General features: G+C 43.8%; 1 pseudogene; it reads left to right on the plus strand.

The window, feature by feature from the left end:
* LOC131285682 (uncharacterized) overlaps positions 1–22153 on the plus strand; it is a 52259-nt pseudogene extending 30106 nt beyond the window's left edge.
* Positions 22154–22723: the final 570 nt, after the last annotated feature.

Here is a 22723-nt window from a genome sequence, read left to right on the forward strand (position 1 = left end):
GAAGGGTATTTCGCACAGTATTCTTAACATACGATAGCAGAACAGGATGGCACAAAAGTTTACGTCACCCTACTTACATGTATCATGCATCACATTGTTGGATGTTGTGATGCATGAAGCGCTATTAGACCGAGGCGAAATTGAAATAGGTTACGAAGCACGAATAATGTTTTGTAAAGAAAGTTAAGGTTACTTCCGTTGAAGTTGCTTAATCTATAACTATGTTTGATTCTGGCCGTTTTTATAACTATGTTTGATTCTGTTGTGCACAACACGCAAAGATGAAACTATCTAGACAGTATTGAACTGTTTTCTATAGATTGCAAGTCAGTATATGCATTTATTCTTCTCTTGTATTACAGTACTTGTCTCGGCACACTGGAATATGTTCATTGATTATGCAAATCTTTGAATTGAAGCCCTAACTGCGGCCGGTAATGCGGTAATGGCTGCCTCTTTTCCCCAAACGAAGCTTTAGAAATGCGAATCAATGCACTTATCGAAATTGTGAGGGACTATAAGTAAAACTCAGGAATTATTACGTGTTCTAGTTGTATGCTACTTTCTTACCTGTATAGTTTATAAATGGGATTTTACTGTTAAATTATTTCATGTTGTTAAATTGTTAAAATCGAAACTCCATTACACAGCCTAAAGATAAATCTCATTATTCCTTGTTTGTTGTCTCGAGACCACGTAAATTTCACACTTTTGTAAGACCACACTTTCCAGTAATTACGACGATGGTACCACCATCCCTCTGCTCACCCCGAACGCAATTTGTGCTCCGCATTTCATGGAATCGTGCGTACTCACATCAGATAATTCGGGTGGAAAATGTGTCTGACCCGTTTTTTTCTCCTCGGAGCGGTAATAAATTGGTGTCGGGATTTCGGAGAGAGGAAAACTACACACCGGAAAATCACACAAACACAACCACACCGGAAACAGTTGCTTGCCTATTGTCTGCTTTCCATTACCAGCTCTCGCTCGTTTCGAGCCAGTTTCAATAAAGATTTATTCATTATTGAAAATAAATAATAATTTCAATATTTAATTAACCCACATTGCACAGCGAGCGTTGAAGCAGGCCAGGATTGGCAATCGCAAACGTATGCGCGTGGATGACAGGACGAAAAATTGCGGCTGAAAAACTATGACTATGGCGCACAATAACACCATTTTCCAACGTTTGCATGGTAGATCAATTTTCCCGCGACGCAGAAGGTGGGAAAACATATGCCACACTTCGTATATCGTACTTAATCACCCGAAGTTGTTTGGTTTCACGGGGAGAAACTCAACAGAAACACACCAAATAAAAAAGGGTAAAAACATAAAACACACCGACCCATTCCTTGGAGTGAGTCCTGATTGCCTGGTTAAGGAACGCTTTTTCGCTTTACATCGATACGCGAAGCCATTCAAATTAACATTTGAATAATTTATTGGAATAAAACGGAGCGCGTTGGGGTTTTCCATATGGAGTTCGGGAAAAACCACCAAACTACCACGTTCCCAAATTTGAGTCGTATGTCCTTTCGAGTTATTTCATTTCGATTTTCCTTTTCACTCCCCACTGTCGCCCGAGATACGGCTTGACGAGCGCGTGATTATATTGGGTTGAATGTTTGTCGGTTAGCTTTTCGGGAGTCGAAAGTAAGTCGTGTGTGATAATGGAAATATTTATAGCCCCCTCTCGACTGTTCGGTTGTTTGTTGCAGATTGAACGGTAGGGGATTGAGGGATTTTGCAAGTCGAGGAAAAATCCTCGCCGTTCCCGCGTTGCGCCAAAAACCGACATCATAGTAAAATATTATGCTGTTTAAATTGATAGCATCGAGCTTAATGCATGCGGAAAGGTTTTTCAATGTATCACACGCCAAACAACCCCCAGTCGGTTCTTGTGTCGGAGAGGAATGGTATACCAGGGAGAACGTCTCTCAGGGAGAACGTCTGTCCGCCTGGCGAGGCACCTGCAACCTCGGAGCTGCTGCAATTTTCCCATAGTGAAGGTGTTATGAGTTTCCTTTTAATTCTTTTCCCGACCACTGGCGGAGAAGGAGAGTTTGCATTCGGTATGTTTGCTGGGGAGGCTGCTTTTGTGTTGTTTGTGTTTGGTTTGCGCCGGCCCTTTGAAGCGCACGAAGAGCTGGCCTTTTCGGGCGAATGTTGGCACACGTGGCACACCTGGGTTTGGTAGTGGAAAATTTAGAATCAGCCAAATCAAGGCACACTACAACGAAGCAAGGCAAACAATCAAAAGTTCAAAAACGGAACACTGTTTGCCTGTTTTTGTTCCGTTTGCGTTTGTGTTTTCTTCTCGAATTTTACTACGATTTTATAACGATTTCACGATGCCATTGGCGATTTGTTTTCCATACCGACATCTTTCTCGAGCCTTCCGGTAATTTAATCAGCAGTTGATGAGAATGCCGGCGAAAATTTGTGTCCGTTTTATCGGACAATTCTCATTTATTTTTTTATCGGCCATTTCCTTTCACTGTCCTATTTTCACTATTTAATGATAGAACACGATTGATTATCGAGTTCAACTCCACGCGCAGCTGAACTTACCCTTTTGTTTTCAATCATGCTACTTTATGGTTCATTTTCAGCACCGTTTTCACCAGCGTTGCGGCTAGTACACGGACCGTCCCGGCAGTGGCATCTTTCATCCGGGCAAGTGCGTTGATCGTACCGGCAGCATCGAGCAGCACCAAGATGGACAACACCGGACTTCAGGTGGACGCCGATGCCTCATCGAATTTCAAAACCCCTCGTGTCCCTTCACCTTCCGCTACACCTTCATCCCTTTCCTGGCAAACAGTGGCAGGTAAGAGAAAAACGGACGAACAGACGGACAGCGACGTGGGGGAGGAACCGATCAAGCGTAAGCCAGGTCGACCTCCCAAAAAGACCAACGCTACGGCAGCGAAACCGACTGGGGTAATGGAAGTGGACGCACAGTAGTTGGGTGGAGATGGATGAGTTGTTGACATCAATGACGATCGCATCGATAAACATCAATGCGATATCCAATTCCACCAAATTAGATGCACTACGGACATTTATACGCACTCTTGACACAGACATAATCTTCCTACAAGAAGTTTCTGTCAAAGACTTAGTGCTCCCTGGGTACAATGTTGTAATAAACATTAATCACACAAGGAGAGGTACAGCGATCGCCTTGCGGGGAACTAAAAATTTTCTCACGTCGAACGTAGCTTGGACTCACGACTAATCTGCGTCCGGCTTGAGAATTCTTCCACGCTATGCAACATTTACGCTCCTTCGGGAAGTCAAAACAGAGCTGAGCGGGAACTCTTTTTCAACCGCTCGTTGGCGTACTACCTGCGGAATGCACCGGGACCGGTCATCCTTGCAGGGGATTTCAACTGCGTGCTGAAGTCCAAGGACGCGACGGGTATAGGGAATACGAGTCTCACTTTGCAAAACTTTGTTGACAGTATGCAGTTGTGTGACAGCTGGGAGGCTCTCAAAGGAAACTTTGTAGAGTTCTCTCACATCACACGTGGTTCGGGCTCTCGCATCGATCGCTGCTACGTCTCTAAGGACATGAAGGATCAACTGCGTGCAACAGACATGCACGTATTGTCTTTCTCGGACCATAAGGCGCTAACGGTGCGCATCTGCCTTCCAAACATACCTCGGATGCGGCAAAATGGATACTGGCAACTTCGGCCACATATCTTGACAGCCGAAAACATAGAGGAGTTTAGATGTAAGTGGAACTATTGGACAAAACAGCGAAGGAGCTTTGGCTCCTTGATGGAATGGTGAATTTATTTCGCCAAACCAAAAATAAAATCGTTCTTCCGATGGAAAACGAATGAAAAATACTCCATGTTTCGCTTGCAGCATAACATTCTCTATGCGAAGTTAGATCGAGTTGGTCAATATCAACCGTATAAAAGGAGAAATGCTACTCCTTCAGAGGCGTTTCTCCGAGGACTTTACACGGATTAACGAAACAAGGGTGTGTGGGGAGGTTCCGAAAGGGGAGATCGACGGTGGAGCCGATCTAGGAGGTGGTGACTAGAGGCAGACATGCAATGTCTTTTGGGCGGACCAATCAGCGAGATCCGCGATCCTGCATGGTAGTGACATTAGACGTACGAAATGCATTCAACTCGGCTAGTTGGAGCGTGATCGGAGAGGCTCTTCACAACAAGCAGACACCCGACTTCTTGATGTGGATCCTCCGAAGTTACTTCGAAAACAGAGTGCTCCATTACGCCACTGATACGGGGACCAGATCGCGTGCAGTCACAGCTGGGGTGCCACAGGGCTCGATATTGGGTCCGACGCTGTGGAACGCATTGTACGACGGTGTGCTGGACGTGGAGCTGCCAGCGGGATCATCCATCGTGAGGTTTGCCGACGACCTTGTGCTGACCGTCGCTGGTCGCACACCGGAGGAAGCAGCCAATGAAGCTAGTCGTGCTATCACCTCGGTGCAGCGGTGGATACAGGATCACTCGTTATCGCTGGCGGTTGACAAAACCGAGATTGTGATGGTGAGTAGCCTGCGGCGTGGACATTCGCGCATTCCTGTTCGTGTCGGGGACGTCGTCATCAGTTCGCAGCGCAGTACTCGATACCTGGGTGTCAAGATCGAGGACCATTTCCTGTGGACACCGCATATTATACACGTCACGGAGAAAGCCACCAAAGTGAACAGGGTTCTTCAGTATCTACTGAAAAACCACGGTGGCCTATCTAGTACCCGTAGGAGAACATTGGCGAGCGTTTCTTCCTCCATAATGCGGTATGCGGTGCCAGCTTGGTACTCAGCGCTGAATATCCAAAGCAACCGCAGACTATTAAACCGCGTGGACCGCATGTCAACTAAGATGGTCGCTAGCTGTTTCCGGAGTGTGAGATATGAGGTTGCCAGCGTTGTAGCAAGCATGCCACCTATATGCTTGTTGATCAACGAGGACCACCGATGCTACGAAGCCAGAAGTTAAACGAGAAGAGCGGCAAAAGATATACGAAAGGAGCAACGAACTGTCACATACTCGAGGTGGCAACTTGAGTGAGATGACATCGCCATGCAGACGTCAGCTAGCCGGTTCGTAAAGTGGGCGCATCGTCTTCTACCCGAAATAGAGCCATGGGCAACCCGGAGTCATGGGCTGGTTAACTTTCACCTGTCTCAGGTACTCACGGGTCACGGATTCTTTCACGAATTTTTGTTCGTGAAGGGGTTTGCTCAATCCCCGGACTGCATCAGATGTACAGGGGTCGTCGAATCGGCAGAGCACGTGCTATTCGAATGCCCTAGGTTTGACGAGGTTCGCAACCGTTTGCTGTGTGGGTTCGGGCTGATCCCCGTCTCAGCGGACAACCTGCAAGCGTATATGCTTCATAGTCGCGAGTCGTGGAATCGCATTGCAACAGCAGCTTCGGAAAAAACCAGGGTGCTACAGCACGAATGGCGAGTCGAGCAGCAAGAACGAGCTACTGCAGCAGCAGCAGCGACAAGAGCAGACGCAGCGGAGGCGGCGGGGAGACGGGGACAGAATCGGCCCAGGCGAATTGGGGGCATCCCGAGACATCGATCGGCTCTGGCTGCCCGGCTTCATGCAATGGCGCCTAATGCAAGAGTAGCCTGGAACAGAGAACATCGAAATATTTTCCAACGCATCCGACGGCTGCGGAACAGGACTGTCCGACGAAGAAACCATGAAGTGCTCGAGCGTAGAAACGAGGCGATGCTACGCGTGCTCGAGGAGGTCAACGAGCAGGAGCTGGATGCCAGACGCGACCTCGCTACTGCAAACGCACAGCTTCCAGCGAGTGTTTCGGGAAGGTTTTTAGGGGGTAGTAAACGGGAGTAAATCAATTGGTGGGCAACCATGTCAATTGTATCCCGTTTGAGTCCATCGTCAAGAGCAGGATAACTTTGGTCTGTTGATCCTCTCAGGGGATCACATGCGGGATGGGAACAAAAGGTCAGAGAGGTCGCCTTCGAGGTCGATCGTACAAAAAAAATAAAAACGTACCACATGGAGTTATACACCGACGAGACAACAAACGTTGACGATACTTTTGCCTGTCATCGTCTAATCCCCGAAGATTGCGAAATCAACAACGATTGCATGGATGAGATCACCTACGGTGATGTCCTTCATGCAATTGGAAAATCGAAATCTGGAAAGTCTCCTGGGCCGGATGGAATTCCTATTGAATTTTATCAGCGAACGTTTGGGATAATTTGGAGAGAAATCATATTGATTCTCAACGAGGCTCTCAACGGTCGTTTCCCGGCGGCCTTTGTCGATGGGGTCTTAGTGCTTGCGAGGAAAAGGGGAGATGGGTGCACACTATCTTCGTACCGTCCGATGTCTCTGCTTAACACTGACTACAAGCTGCTTTCCAGAATTCTGAGGCAGCGGCTTGAGAGGATTATTGCTAGGTGGCAGATCATTTCACCGTCGCAGAAGTGTAGCAATAAACCCTGCAATATCTTCCAAGCTGTGCTCTCTGTTAAGGAGAGAATATTCGAACTCAAACGGAAGAAGAAGTGTGCAAAACTTGTCTGTTTCGATCTCTCGCAGGCGTTTGACCGTGTTGACAGGGGCTTCCTGTTTGGAACGATGGATTCATTAGGGTTTAATCCCGCACTAGTGCGGCTTTGAGGAAAATTGGTGAGCAATCTTTGTCCCGTGTTATTGTAAATGGCTCCCTATCATCTGCCTATCCCATCCAACGTTCCGTGCGACAAGGAGATCCCATGTCAATGCACCTGTTCATCCTCTACCTTCACCCCCTCATCAAGAGACTCGAAGATATATGCCGCGATCAGGATGATTTGATCAACGCGTATGCTGACGACGTCTCCGTGGTGAATACTTCCCCTTCCACAATCGAGCGGGTGAGAGCGGCAATTGAGGCCTTTGGAGTCACTTCTGGAGGTTAAACGTCCTTAAAACCACGGCTCTGGACATCGGAATGGTGACAACCGAGAACAGAATCTGCCTGCCATGGCTGCACACCGTAGAACGTCTCCGTTTACTTGGAATTCTGTTCTCCAACAGTATCCGGGAAACAGTGGGCCACAATTGGAATACTGTTACCAACCACTTTCGTCAGTTGGTATGGCTGCACAGGGTGAGAGATCTAAACCTGCTGCAAAAGGTAACGCTGCTCAACTCATTCTTGCTCCATAAGCAATGGTTTGTTGCGTCAGTCTGTGGCCCTCGCGCAATGGACATAGCCAAGGGGACAAGTTTGATCGGGTCTCTCCTCTGGAACGGATCTGGGGGTATACGTGCCTCGCTCCAGCAGCTGGCCCTGCCACGAGACCGTGGTGGCTTAAACCTACACATCCCAGCCGTGATGACAGCAGCCCTACTCACAAACCGCTATGTTGCAGAACATCAGAGCCTCCCATTTGGAGCACATCTTGTGTGCGGGAAACTTGTGTGTTGTTCAGCAACTGGCGTACACTCCAATAACGGCAAAAAAACAGCTATCCACAGCAGGTTGCAAGTGAACAGACTACCCCCAGCCAGGATTCAGTCCCATACGAAGGCAACCTGGAAAGAGGTGTGGAACGACATCCACCGAACCAATCTAACAGCGGAGCAAAGATCCACCCTATATTTGCTTGCGAATGGCAAGATCCCGCACGGAGAGCTGCTAATGCGGATGGGACGCACGGCTTCGGCTTCCTGCATGTTCTGTGTTGAGTGTGACACCCTGGAACACATGTTCACCTCATGCACTCGCGTTATTGCCGCCTGGGACCTGCTGCAGCAGCGCATCAGAAATGAAGCTCCAGGGTGTCAGTCGTCCTTCGAGTGTCTCCGATTCCCAGTGCTTGGGAACATAAGCATTGCGCAGCGGAAGGTTGTCCTTCGTTTGTTTGCAAACTACATCATCCACATCAGTGGAAACAATGATGCTGCGATCGATGTAAATGTCCTTAAGTGTGCACTGTATTTGTGATGATAGAGTTAAAGAAAATTTTTGTTTGTAAACCTGATCTATTTATAAAATAAATAGTTAATATTTTATAAAAAAAACATGGAATGTCAGGGTTGCATTTAGATTATGTTGGCGGTAGAAATCATTGCGCATCGTAAGCGAAATGCCACTTTGCTGAAAGAAAAATAAGTAATTGGATACGGAGTGGAAAGAGAAAGGAAATTTTCAATATGGAATCGAATTAAATTCAAATCAAAACATTTAAAAATATGTTTGAAAATAACACACCGCGTTATTCGTACACTCGTTTTTTGTACCCTTCTATTCGGATCCCCGGACAGTTTTCCATTTTAACCAATTCTATCAAAATCCATTTTTTTCAGAAAAGGTAGCCAAAGAGCAAAGGAAGAAACCTGAAAAGGCACGAGTAGAAATAGAAAATTGAATTTTATGTCAAATTGTTGCAAGTCGTTATTCAAGGCACTTCACTTGATGGAAAATGTTTCGTGTCAACAACTGGCCAGCAGAAAAGCAAACGCCTTTTTCCCGAGCGGGCTTAAAAAAGGTGAACGAATGCGAGCTTAAAAGGCAGCTCATGAACTAGTTGGTGGAAAAATGTGGTTGATCAACTCGATGAATTAGGACGCGAAAACTTCCCGCGTCAGTCTTTCGTCAACGTCCCTTTGGGGTTTTGTTCTTTTCTCTTTCCCTTAAAAGTTCTGCCTCATTCGGTGGCACGTTTGACGCCGTGAAGTTACATCGGCAAGTAGAGGAAAATTGAACAGCAGAACCGTGATTCCGACCGCGTATTACAACAGACTAACGGGCATCCATCGACGAAAGGTTGATCGGTTCGTTACGAAAGGACCATTTTCCCACCAACTTCTGGTATGTGTGTTTTTGTGTTTAGGTGTATATGTGCGGGGACGAATGAGCAGGTGGGCAGGGAAGCTGAAACTATTTCCCACTCGCAGCTATTTATGCAATCGGCCCGATGGAACACTGCTAGGACACCGGAGCGATGGGAACTGAGTTAAACATCATCACTGTTCAAATATTGACAAACTCGCCGATCGCACGCACACGCCCATCGGTGGCCGGAGTCGACAAGGATGTTGCCCGACAACACGTGGGAATGAAACCATTCGAGTAAAAGCAAGAACATCGATAGCAAACGACTACAAAGGATCAGTTGGACTTCTCTTTCATATTTGCTGAGCGACCGAACTAGTGCCAATTAACTTTTTATCCTAACTTCTCTAGTTCCCGACTGTCCCGAGGTTTTCATTGACTGAAGTGTCGAAGCCTACGTCCTCCCGGAATGTGTGTCAGTTTTAACAAGCCTCGGAATACCGTCTCCACATCCGACACACTCCGTTTCTGGTGTCTATGACAATCAACGATGGCATGTGGCCTGGTTTGCCTTTTAGCCTTTTGTGGAAAAGCTTAACACGTGAGAGTGGGTTACGTTTGCAGTACTACTTTTCGATTAAATGGTACACTTGTAACTCCTCAAGTACTTTGTTTAATGTTGACGTGTAGTGTTTCGTTCGTTTTGATTGTACAATCTGACAGATTTTTGCAACTAGTTTGACTGCTATCAGTCAGTCATCAATGTTTCATTTCACCTTTTAGGTGACATAATGAAAAGATTTCTCTTTTTGTTGACCATTTTGTGAGGGTATTAGATAGAAACAAAATTGCAATTTAATTCACTTTCCAGCTCGATTTAATGAATCGTTTGATACTGATACTGTAGAAACTGTTAATTTCGGCCAGTACGAGACTATACAAAGGCTTTGTCCTGTTAGAGATTGAACTGGTAGGCGTTCAACTTGCCACTATCACGTTCGAGAGAGTTACCACTGTTGATCGGATTGATGCAACAAATCACGTTTCGAAACAAAACAGAAAGCAATGAGTGATCGACAACCAATAAACGAGGAAACGAATCGTAGCAACCAGTTTCGAAAAACTCCACAGAACTTTAATACCATAGTTTCGTTATCGTCCACTCCAGATTCGAGCCCGCGTAGTGATGGCGATGGGATCCTGGTTTTTCTCGGTATCGAACCGCGTATCCGTGTACACGATAGTGTACGTGCCATATTCAATTTTAATTAGGACATCACTGGACTCCAAATGGCGTCCTGTGCAGCCGTTTTTGTACAGTTATAGAAGGAGACTGCCTCACAGTGATCGATTATCGCAAATTTTTGGGAGACTGAATGAAGGATGGCTCGCAGTACACACATATATACAACTAACTGTGGTTCGGTTTCAATTTGCAGGCACCTCGTTCGGGAATAGCCTTTCGGACACGCTGCTGGATCCGGACTTCCTCGACAGTCCGCTGATGGTGCAGCCGAAGTTCACCTCCCGCTCGCAGTCGATACGGGCCATCATCGGCGACACCATCACGTTGCCCTGCGAGGTGGAAAATCTGGGCGAGTACCACCGTTTTCTCCTCTTTTTCCTGCTGCCTGTCTCCGTCCCTTCAATGTCAGAGCAAGCAACAACAAAACAAAAACGAAAGCATCAACAATCTCTTCGTCGTACCTCACTCTAGAGCATGATAGGTCGGGGGTTTGTATTTCCGCAAAAGAGACCCTCTGGATGGACACGCTGAAAAGCTGATCCGAAGAAGACACTTCCCAGTCGGAGACGGTAGGATGTCTATTGCCGACTCGTTTTCGTTCACCAGGTCGTCGTGGACACACGCGTTCCTACCTCAATCGAACGACATCTCGGAATGTCCACCGGTACTTCTCGGTAGGGTATCATGTTGAAATTGGTAACCGTTTTCATCCTGTTCAGCATGCGTCCCTTTTCCTTTGTACGTTCCCCTTCTCTACGGTATCTTTAACACTGTCCAAAAACAGACTAGCTGACCTTCGTTCGGAACAAGAGGCACGACGTTGGAAAAATACATCGGAACGACGAAAAGTTGAGCCGGATGAGCAACGACTTCGGACTAAAGCAAAAACCAGGCCATGGAGGGGGTGGTTTATGCAAAAAGTTATCCAATGCGGCTATCCCCGTGTAGTATTCACCTGCCTCGGGGCGGAACATGGGACAAGTTTCCACCCGCGTGTGCTTCCTTTCTTTTCTTCGCTTCACTCGCCAATGTCGCCCATAATCTGCCCGACTACAGGATTATCATCAATCTGCATGATTATGCCGAGCAGCCCGTTAGAAAGGATTGGGAAATTACACGCCCGGGAAAAGACGATTACGGAGAATCCCGGTGATTTGCGTGTTATTTAGGAAATTAAATTAAATATACCCACCGCCCAACGCCTCCACCTTTACCTAGTCGAAAGACTCGAGGAGAGTTTTACAAACGAAGAATGGCATTCGCTATGTCAGACAGGAGAGCTCAGAGTGGAACATGTCGAGGAAAAACTAGTTACAATGATTAAAGAGCTGCCGTTTACGGTACGCCGGCAATTATTCTAAAAAGCATTTAATTTAAAACGATTCCAATTTGAAAGGGAGACGAATGCAGACGTCGTGCTTCAAACTGGGAAAGAATGGACGCCACGCACACATCTGCTTACCTGTTGCGTTGTGTTTCGTTCCCAAGCTTTTCACAACCAGCGCCTTTTTCTATTATACATTTCAAACGTGTCTCATCAATCGGACCGTTTTCAGTTTGGAAAATTGAACCGTTTTGCCCAAGGCACGCAGAAATGGGAACTAATTTGCATTTTCACATTACCAGCATAATGAAACGTGGGCCTCCTATTTGGGCGGTGCAGGAGCGATGGATTTAAATCCGTACATTAAGAATGTTATTTTAATTGAATCATTCATGGATGCAGTTCATTTGCGCAACGGATTGGTGGAGGCGATGCGTGAAAAACTATACACGCATGCATTTACTAAATCAAACAGCATGATAATTAATTTTTCATAACACCGCACACTCCGGGCGGCGTAAACTTTTTCGTCGTTTGTATCCGTTATGCGATTTTTCCATGCGCTCATGAGGATGTTTTCTCGCTCCGCTATTTTCTACATCCGTTCCAAGTACCGGAAAAGGCATCTGTTTTAGTGTAACCGATAGATTTTCCACCAACCAGCATCCACTCGGGATGCGGCACTAAGCGTAATGGTAGCCTTATGTGTCAGAGCACAATGTCGCATATAAATTATTCGGAAATCGACCTCGGGAATGCCAGCACAGCGTCATCCCTTTGCACGTAGGTTCGGAACTAGTGTATCCATCCATCAGACCCATCAGAGTCCAAAGGAGGCTTACGGCGAATGTCCAGTTCGGCCAGCTAAAACTGCATTCAAACTGCGAATAAATGAACCGATTCCAACAGAAAGCTCCAAAACCACACTAATCCCTTCCGATCACGACTCATGGTTTCGCCCGTTCAGGGGCTTGCGGAGTCCTTGGGGAGTCCTGGCAAAAGCCATGTTGGGCTTCTCTTCGCGTTTTGGTGGACTCGTTTAGGAGCGAATGTTATTTCAAATTTAATCCCTCCTACGATGAAACACTGAAAGTGAGAAGGGGAAAGAGTGGTATGAGTTCCTCACCGGTCCACTTTTCCAGGCGCCGGAAGTACCTGATCCTTGCTCCATTAAAACAGAGTTTAGCAAATGAGCATCGAAAATATGCCCGACACGTTTCTGTTTCGTTTGCAAATCTGAAGTTCCGAATTTACCGACCCACACTCCCAAACACACGCACACACACACGGCGCTACAGCGTTCGAGCAAACAAGACCCATCCGAAATGCTTTGGACAGGATTTTGTTTGCACGGCTCCCGCTTCCTGTCCAGTAATTTTCCAGCCTCTGTTACGGAATTGTTTTCACCTTGCGCTCACCGGAAAAACTGACCCCGTACTAAACGTGTATGTGTGTGGTGTTGGAATAAAGCAAAGTACACTACTTGCGTACGACCAGCGATTCCAGTTGACCGCGCGCTGTACGCCGCTTTAACCTATCTTCCTCTCAGAATTCCACCGCTACTTCATTTGTCTTCCGTTCGGGGGCACTTCCGGGAATCTCCGGCAATGATAATAGAGTTCAAATAATTATATTTTCAGCATTCCCATCCAACCTTGCACCTCTCTTTGGTTGCGAGCATTAATTTCAAACCATTGTTTCTAGCACTTACAGAACTATTGTGGAATTAATTTGTATAGCGGTTCGCAGACGTGCAGCAGCATGTCCATGTATCATTATTGAACACTACATTTATGCAGTCAGTCGAACGTTTTATAGGAACGCATTGTTTTGATTAACCAGTAGAATATGTTATGAATATTTATTATTCGATTCACTTTTCTTCACTAATTGTAATTTCACTCGCAAATCTGTCAGGTTTTCTATTCCTGACTTTATTTTAATCTTTCTGATCCTACGTTGCGCAACACACTTGATAGAATTCGGACTATCCGCTGCTTTTATACCTTCAATGACAGGTGTTTTTTGTTGTTGAGAATGTTTGAGAAATATTTTTTGAAGGTATCCAAAATCGTGGATTTGAAGTGCCAAACGCTTAACAATGTCCGAAACACAAATGAAAACTAGTAACAGTATGTATAATGCAAGGAAATTTGATCAGTTTTGCTCAAAACACCAACCATGTTTCCAAGGAACTGGAACAACCCTTCAATCTATCCTAGTCAGTCTGGTAGGACTTTTGTCTTTGCCAAGAAAACTTGGCATCGGAAAACTCTCCGTTTTTCTGCAGCATTTCACATATTTCAATTCGATTCGATATTACAATATTTGTTTTCCGACGATCTCAAACGCTCCGCACGGCAAAACGCGAGCATAATAAACAACTCGCGGTGTTACAAGCACCAGCAAGTCCGGGCTTGATAAAATACATTTTCACGCAAAGGCAAATGTTGCTCCAGCATCTTCCAAAACCGCACCCACGGCCACCGTTCCTATCTGAACACCTAATGCATTGCCATGCCCTTCAAACACACTATGCAGCAGAACAAAATGAAACAACGTGCTGGCCGGGAAAGCTGTACAATCGCAATACGCCAATGGCGAACTCCTCACTCCGGCTCACTACCTCTATCGTCCATTACTACAGTTTTCGGTTCGGTTTTTCAGTACTTTCCAGCGGAGAGCGGAGGCCGACGGTTGTACAAGAACATCCCCGTTTTGCTCTGAGTTTTCGGTTTTTTACTTTCCACCGCTGCAAGCGCTGCTGGCAATTTTCGCGAAATTAGCAATCCTATTCCCATTTCTGTGCATCCTTCGGCCCTCCGCCGTCGGCCAGCGGCTTGTCCGTTCGTCCGGTGGAAAAACTCTCAACCGAATAAGACTCGAAACCTGAGAGCCGCAAAACTCGGTAGGATGTGTTGCGGTTTCGGCAACGAGGTAATAATCGAGACGAGAACCTTTAATTTTATTTTTCCGTCCTCTCTGCTCTGTCTCATAGAAATGCCTTGCTATTTGCAAACGGGACGACATGAAAGAGATTTTAAATTATGTTTTAAATTCATTTGCAGAACGATTCTTCACCGCACCAGGCAAACGAAGATGTCATTTTGCCGCTCTTTTGTATGCCTTCCCATTTTGCTTGCATCAATTGGAGCAAAATAAATATAAAATATAAAATCGACTATCCGTTTTTTATGTTAAGGTAATGTCTTTTCCACTCATTATCGGGAAACCGACAAAATTAGCATCATGGTTGTTCCCCTCATCGGTTTTTGTACATTCGTCCTCCGTTCCTTCGATTCTGTTCAACGGTTGATTGGCCCTCGCCCTCGATTGACCGGCGGCTAATGAGCAGATTGCTTACAATGTGTTGCGCCTACTTTCGGAGCCCGGCAGAAGACAAAGGGAAAATGCATTTTAATGCGCTCATTAACATTAATCTATTCAATTATACATTTGCAGCAATGATGCTAATGCTAATGATTAAAAGATGAATTAAATTGGGGAAGACAGTAGATTGTGGTAGGCGTGTTCCATGCCATTCCATGCAAAAGTGGCTTTGCTAAGTCTGAAGAAAATATGACCCAAAGTAGATGGGAATAATTGGAGGGCTGAATATGTGGAAGGGGAAAGTGTGAAGTCTATATCTCAAGATTCTTCTTCTTCTTCTTGGCGTTAACTAGCTTGTTGGTCATGCCTGCCCCGGTAAGGGCTTACAAGACTTGTTTCCCTGTTGTACGTGGATAGTCACTCCTTTCGTACAGGGGAGGGTCCGGTCTCGGTTGGGATTCGAACCCACGCCGTCGAGGTGGTGAGCCGATTTTCTAACCGTCGCTACCGCTCGGCAGTGTTGGTGTCATGCCCGAGTCCCCGGGTTTTGACGGAAAATCATGTGTTCTTTTCTTCTGGCGTTTGTTCATGATTTTGGTTTTTCTCTCCCTCTCTTTCTTTCTCTTCATCTGCATCGCGTAGGACTCAATACACGGATCGCCGCATCTCTCCGAGAGTCCCAGCCTGACACTGGACAACGTCAACCGGCAGGACAGCCGGTCTTCGTCGACATGCAGCGGATTGTGCTCTGTGAGTAATTGATTCGGCCGGCTTCGGAGACGGACTGTAGTTCAACCGCCCATACAAACTCTATTCCGATTGCGCCGGAAGCAATCAGTCACTAATTGTGAAATGATTGGACAAAACCGTCGGTATCCAGAGTTTTCGGGAAGCCGCCTCCGTCATTCTCCTGTTCGCCTGCCCCGCGACATTATGAAGTTCTGTCATTTTGCTCGATTCTGAAAAGTTCGTACACCATTTTTCATTTTTTTTTTCTAGAAACGATCCAAAACCAAACAAACGGTACACAATCTAATGTTCTTCTTTATTAATGTTGTTCAATTATCCTCAAAACAACTACTTTTCCATGTTTCATGAGTTCATCCTTACTCATCACGCAGTTATTAATAATATCTGTAGTTTAAAAACATCTGTACAGTTTAACCCCTTTGTTATTAAGATGCATTACATTAGCACATGCGTACATCGCTATTGAGGTATTTTTGACAAATGAATAGACCATTCCAAAACTTTGTCATTTGTAAAGATTTTTTGAATTCCTGAACTGTTACTTTTTAGTATACTTGTTGACTAATTTTGACGGCTTTGGTTTTTTGATGCACCGTTTCATCGGTTCTCTAGCTTGGGGTACAGAAAAGAAGAGCAAAATTCTTTTCAACTTTTTTATTATCAAAAGGAAAAATGTCAATTCAGACATACTCACTTAAAATCAAAATTCGCGCTAAAAGTCATTCGTTGATATTTTTAGATACTTTGGATTTAAAAGAAAAATTTTAAAAAGCTATTCGTTAGTGTCAAATATCAAAATCCAATATTACCTCGGCTTGGATTTTAATGACACTGAAAACTCATGTTAACTATTTTAAAGCGCACATTTATCTAGATAATATGTTTATTTTGTTACCAATATTCCCCAGAAACCTTATTCCGTTTCAGTAACGAGTGAGTTGATCATAATAATTGTATCATGGCTGTATTCATGCTAATCGCATTAGGAGCCTCAAAAGAAACCTTCCAAACTCGAAGGCAGTCTAACGTCGCCACAAACAGGACGAGCGCAAAGAAACAATACACTAACACATGCCACAACAGTATGTTTAACCGTCCGAACAACATTAATGTGCTCCTTCTCGGAATCGTCGGTACGAGTAAAATTCCGCACAATGTTCAATTGAAGCTGGAGTTTGATAGATTAAGCTGGTCGCTTTTGATAAATTTAGGGTTTTCTTTTTCTACCTTTTTCCCGTCTCACACGCTTTCTCCATGCCTTGACCGAACGACCCACCGGATCTCCGCAGCTCCACCCGAAATCACAGTCGAAAAATCTTGGGTCCACACTGGCGAAGGATACGAGGCCCAGCTCGTCTGCACCGTCCACGGCGATGCTAATCCGGAGGCAAGTCTTAGTTGGATTAAAAAAAAAAAAAAAGATACACATTCTACAAACGTATCCATTCCAACAGAATCGTATTTTGCACACTGAGAATCTAATCAAAAAGAGACTCATAGTTGATAATCTTAAAAAAGGAATTGTTGATGTTTTTGAAATTCCATTGTGAGCATAAAAGCATTCTTTCATATCAACACTTGCATTTTAACTAAACCATTACTTAAGGAAAACATTTCAGCTTGTAAACGAGCATGCTTTATACAAAAATCTTTCAATTACTTAAACTTTGAACTAATGCTGCCTTTTCTTGTTTTTATTAAAACGGTTAAACTGTTTTTTGTTCTAATATTTTTTTAATGTGAGACAGCAACGTCAATTCAAAGTTAATACATTTTACCTGGAAAATTCAACTAGACGAAAAGACTCCAGGCGAATATAAAGGTAAAATAAAAGAGAATCCAACGGGAAGGTACACGATTTCTGAGTAAAGTTCCAACGCTGCTGCATAATGCATTCGGAAAAGAGCGTTGAAAAATTGAACCAATAAATCAATCCATTTTCACTGCAACCGGTAATGATGCTCGGAGTAGTTGCTGGCACCACTTTGGCTTGGCTAGGGCCAACCGGGAGAAACTGTAGCCTTGCATTCACGTTGCAGAATGGCGGAAAGTGCTTCGTGAAAAGCTTCGACGGGATATATTAGCCCTAGCTGCCAAAGTGTATGGAAAGTACGGTATAAATTTGCCGTTATTTTATTTTAATTTTAAAAAAAATTTTACTGCCCCGAACAGAAGCTAAATGAACCTTCGCGTTTGTTGCAGCATCCGAAAAAGATAGCTTTGCAAAATTATTTAGAATGCTCGTCTTATTAGTCAGCACTACTAAGAATATGGGGCTAAATATCATCTTATTCGTAATAAAAGCTAGTTTTTGTGGATCTTAACAAATATTAGGCAAGTAAACAATTAAAATCCAACCCTCAAAGATTTTGTACCAGAACTACAAGAAAAAATGCGATTTCAATTGAAATCATATAAGAAATGGTTTGGAATTGAATCAGGAACTTTCTTCTACCGTTCCATACAATGCGGATTCCTGTTAGCTCATCAAGAGAAAAGTCTTCTATTTTTGCTTCAATTTCCTGTTGAAGATACCAAGAAGCAAACTGAAACCTTTGTTATGTTTAGATCATTCAAGTGATCGAAAAGCTACCCGGTTAAACTATTTTTCGCAGCAATCAATCGATGGCAAGCCCAGTTTTTCGACTAGCAATCGTTTTCAACTTCACCATCCGCATGGTTTTATTTCTATTTTCTATTTTATGATAAAGAAAGAATTTTGCCACAAAGGCCACAAATGAAACTTCACTTTAAAGGCCATAACCGAGTGTAAGGGATACATTTCGGAATGAGCTTTTGGCAACAGATGTACAAATAAAAACGCTAAGTATACGCTGCCCCAGTTGTTAGTATCCACAAATCCAGCGTTTGCTCATGTCATGTGGTACTCATGCGTGATGGACACACGCGGAGGGAAGCATTATCTGACAATAAAAAACGTCCGATCGTCGGATTTCGGAAACTACAGGTAATTGAATGTGTCCAATAGTGTATTGTTAAGCTCTACCGTAATTTAATGGAAGAGAATGTGCTTGGGAACTTTAAAGCAGTACCTCCAATTCTGAGCGATACTTATGTCGCAAAAAAAACTGTTATCTCTGCAGTTTTAATAAGGAAACAAAATTGTTTAACTCACAAACCCACATTTCAACCGGAACTATATTTCACAGTTGTGTTGCGGAAAATTCTCTGGGACGCGTAAAGAAATACATCGAAGTGTCGGGACGACCTGGACCGGCCCAGTTCCACTCGCCGATGTACAGCAGATATCGGAAAATGTACAACCCAACATAGAGCATTGAATCATGCCCACTGATAGAGGAAATAAGATTACTCTACAGATAATTAATGGTAAGTATCTCTGGGGGTACGCAGCAAGTTTGCCAGCAACAATTTCCGCTCGCCTTCGCTTCTCCTTGAGTTTCGCTATCCTTTTCATCCCATTCTAAACTACCCCATCCTGACGTTCGCGCGCTTCCGCTCCATGCGGTAGCTAAAGAAACAGGAAAACTTATCTTCAGTTACAAATTTATTCACAACGTTGTACGGCGTCCATGAAAAACACTCGTTCCTGCTGGGTTTCCTCTTCTCGAAAGTTATTGTAGCACCAGCAATTATTTAGCAATCTCCCTCGGAAACATCATCAAACTTCAACGCACAAGATTGTTTCATGTTTAAGTAATAATTTATACTACAACTTCCTTGGGTTTCTTTTAACTTCTCCAAATTTTTTTCTCTGGAAATTTTGCTGATTGTTAATGATTCCAGAATCTTTGACAGCTCAAGAAAAACCACTGTAAAATTCATATTTATGAATAAATTACTTGCGTTTGAAAACTCGAGATAGGCTTTGAATTGTTTACCGATTTTAATTAGTATGAAATAAAACGTACAGGTGTAGACCCCGTCTGGACTTCTGCAAGTCGTCAACATTCCTTTTTTCTCTTTTCCCACCATCATTACTCTTGTCAGCTTTCGTTCCAGACAATCCCATTTCAAGCTCTACCTGATTCGCATAAGAGCATTCAAACCAAACAAAAACATAATTATTGCAACTCTTTTCACTCCAATGCACTCTATCAATGATCCCGTCGGTGCCGTGTTGCTCAAAAATTCAGATGAACAAGTCTTATCAACACCCGAGCAGATGGCACGACGTCATTCTGATCCTACCGTCGACCCGTTCTGAATCCTATCGGCACATCATGACTTACACCATCAAGGGACTGGATCCCAATTCCGTCTACGAGACAATCGTGCAGGCAAAAAAATCGCCACGGCTGGTAAGAGGTGGGTGTTAACTGATCCTTAAACTTAATTGTTGGGTTTTACTTAATTGTTGTCCAGTTTGTTTTATGACCGAAATATTTGATAAAATAAATTGTATAAAATTATTATTTAAAGCGAAATTTAGTTGAGTTAAGAGACATTTTAAGTCCCAGCAGAGAAAGCATTTAATTAGCAGAACTATTCTACAAGGCTCACCGCTTGGCCAACAACTCGCGAATATTGGAAACATCGTATTCGATTGAGTATCGCGGATGCTACAACACACTATCAGTTAATTATATCGCAAATAGACCCTTTGAATTATAGCCCATTATGTATGCGAAAACGAACATCAACTACTCCGTCGATATCGTCACTGCGATGTCCTTTTTTACTTCGGCCCACTGCAGGCAAACCGACGTCCAAAGAGACACACCTACCGACAAGCACACAGCACGAACACAGTGATCTATTATTAGCCTACAAAAGTAGGAATAAAAGAACTCATGGCCGGTATCGATCATCAGAAATAGTGAGAGGGACTGCAAAAAAATGGACCATACGTAACCAATGTTAAATAAATAGAACCATTTACACTCATAAATGCAATGTGTAAAAACAACTACATGTTTACATCATGCACTCGAGGCACAATCGACTCATCTACTCCATTCTCATCTGATCACGCATGGTTCGATATAATTTACATAACATTTTTAATTACCTCATCCAGCGCAATTGTAAATTATCGACACGACTCCATGCTGGAATGCAAGGACACAAAAGGCGCACTGTTGAGGGAGCGCTGCCGAAATATCGCATTTTTATTATTTCGCAATTTTGCAACAATTTCCATTCGATAGGCTGATTAAAATTGATTGTACACTCACGTTGCGACTAACGAGATTCTGTGGCACCACTGAAACGCGTTTCAGGTTGTAGGGGTGGCTGGGGTAATACGCACCCCTAAGGCGCACTATACGCTATACTGGGGCTATACGCACCCTTTTCCATTTTCCTTGAAAAACGAGTTTTGGACGCGTAAAAAGTAGTCACCCAGTAAGATCAAACTAAAATATGGTCACCCTGTGAATTTGATAGCTCTACATTAACAGAATCGCGAAATAAACGCAAAACAAAATCATTCTCAGCTCAGACAGTTTTTATTATAATGTGACGTACCATTCCGCTAAGGAATATTGAGTGCAAAAACCGATATTTACCCACGAGGAATACGAAATTTAGTGAAATGAGAATCAGTGCTTGAGACTGGTCATGAAAATTTCGGAAAGTATGCAGATTTACTCACATTTTAGTTAAAAATGTGTTCAACTATGAATGGGGGCAATATGCACCCAGTATGTCGGGGTAAATGCACCAGTTTGTAAACAAACTATCTTTATTTGACAGTAGATTTTGCCTCTTTGTTGTGGTGCGTATTGCCTCTTTGTTGTGGTGCGTATTACCCCTAGCAAAAGTGCATTTTGCCTCAACCTTTTTGAACCTTGAACTTTTTCGAAACTGAAAAAAATATGTTTTTCTGAGCAAAAAAAGCAAACATTCCTGAACTGGTAACTAGTTTGAACCTTTATGAATTCTATTCAGTGATAAAATCAACAATCAAGAAAAAAAATGGTTGAAAATTTTATAGTTTTCCTTAAGGGGTGCGTATTACCCCATCCACCCCTATATGTGCTTTCGGAGCGTTGGTAGGTAGCAACAATGAGCAATTAGTGTTGAGGAGAACATACTTGACATAAAAACCAAACGTTGATCGTGAATGAACAAACAAACAAAAAATCATAAAAAAACGAGCGTCCAGTGTACAAAATAGGCCAAATGTTTCGGACATTTCATTTTCATTTTCGTCCATCTCATGTACGCGCTTTTGACCCGCTTTCAATCCGATTATACTATTATAGAGACAAAATGATTCCTTGAACACTTTCCCAGAAGAGAAAGGGCAGGAAAAGCGTATCATGGGTACGTTGATCGAAACAATGACTCGGTTTAATTACTCACGTAGAGCGTTAGCCCTATGTGCGACTGCGAAATTTCATTAAATTGCTTTGTAACTATTTTCCGGGACGAATTTTCGCTCAATTTTCTCGCCTTCATAAGAGTTATACGGTCGCATCTATAAACGAGTATTCTGATGAAATTAAATAGATTCGTTCATCTCGATTATCGAACGTTAATTTTGGTATCATTTTCGTTTTTCCCCCATCCTAGGTTAGCGACATTTTCCTATTTTACACGCTCAGCACCGATACGCCGAACGAGGACGTGGAGCAGTCGCTCGGTTTCGACGGCGTACGAGCACAACTACCGGGCACTCAGTGGCAGCGGAACACAGTTAGGTCCCGAAGGCATTCCTCCTGAGCTTAACAACGACCGTGCGGCGACTGATGCGAATGTAATAAGCTCGACTGTAACAATTGGATGCCAACTGGTCGCATGTTTTGTTTCTACCTTCTCCTCCTATGAATACAGTGTGTTTGAATGTATTTTTGTAACTTATTGCTAAAATAGAAGACCATCTTTAACAGTTTAGAGAAAACGAAAACGAATACGAAACACTAAAAGAACGGACAACATAAACTATTCAACATTACTGGACCATACTGGACCATACTCCAACATTACTGGACCATAGTGGGATACCACTATGATCGCCGCTACCCCGTACAGATAGGAGACGGCTGTTCCACAGTTCTGCTGGGGTATGGCGTATTCAAGGAAGCATACCTGGTCTTCTGCTGTTTTCGATCTTCTTCAACGACGTAACTGCTTGTTGAATGTACGCGGATGAACTGCGGATTCATCTGCCTATTGAGACTAATACGGACTGTGATACCTAGAAAACATGCTGTGATATCTTTAATGATTAGTACTGGCTAATCAATCTTAGTTTTGGTACTGAAAAGTGCTGATTGTTACCATACCAAAGAATAGAAAACCCTATCTGTTAAAGCTGTAAAATAATGGGT

This window comes from Anopheles ziemanni, chromosome 3, assembly GCF_943734765.1.
Source record: "Anopheles ziemanni chromosome 3, idAnoZiCoDA_A2_x.2, whole genome shotgun sequence".
Classification (NCBI taxonomy): Eukaryota; Metazoa; Arthropoda; class Insecta; order Diptera; family Culicidae; genus Anopheles; species Anopheles ziemanni.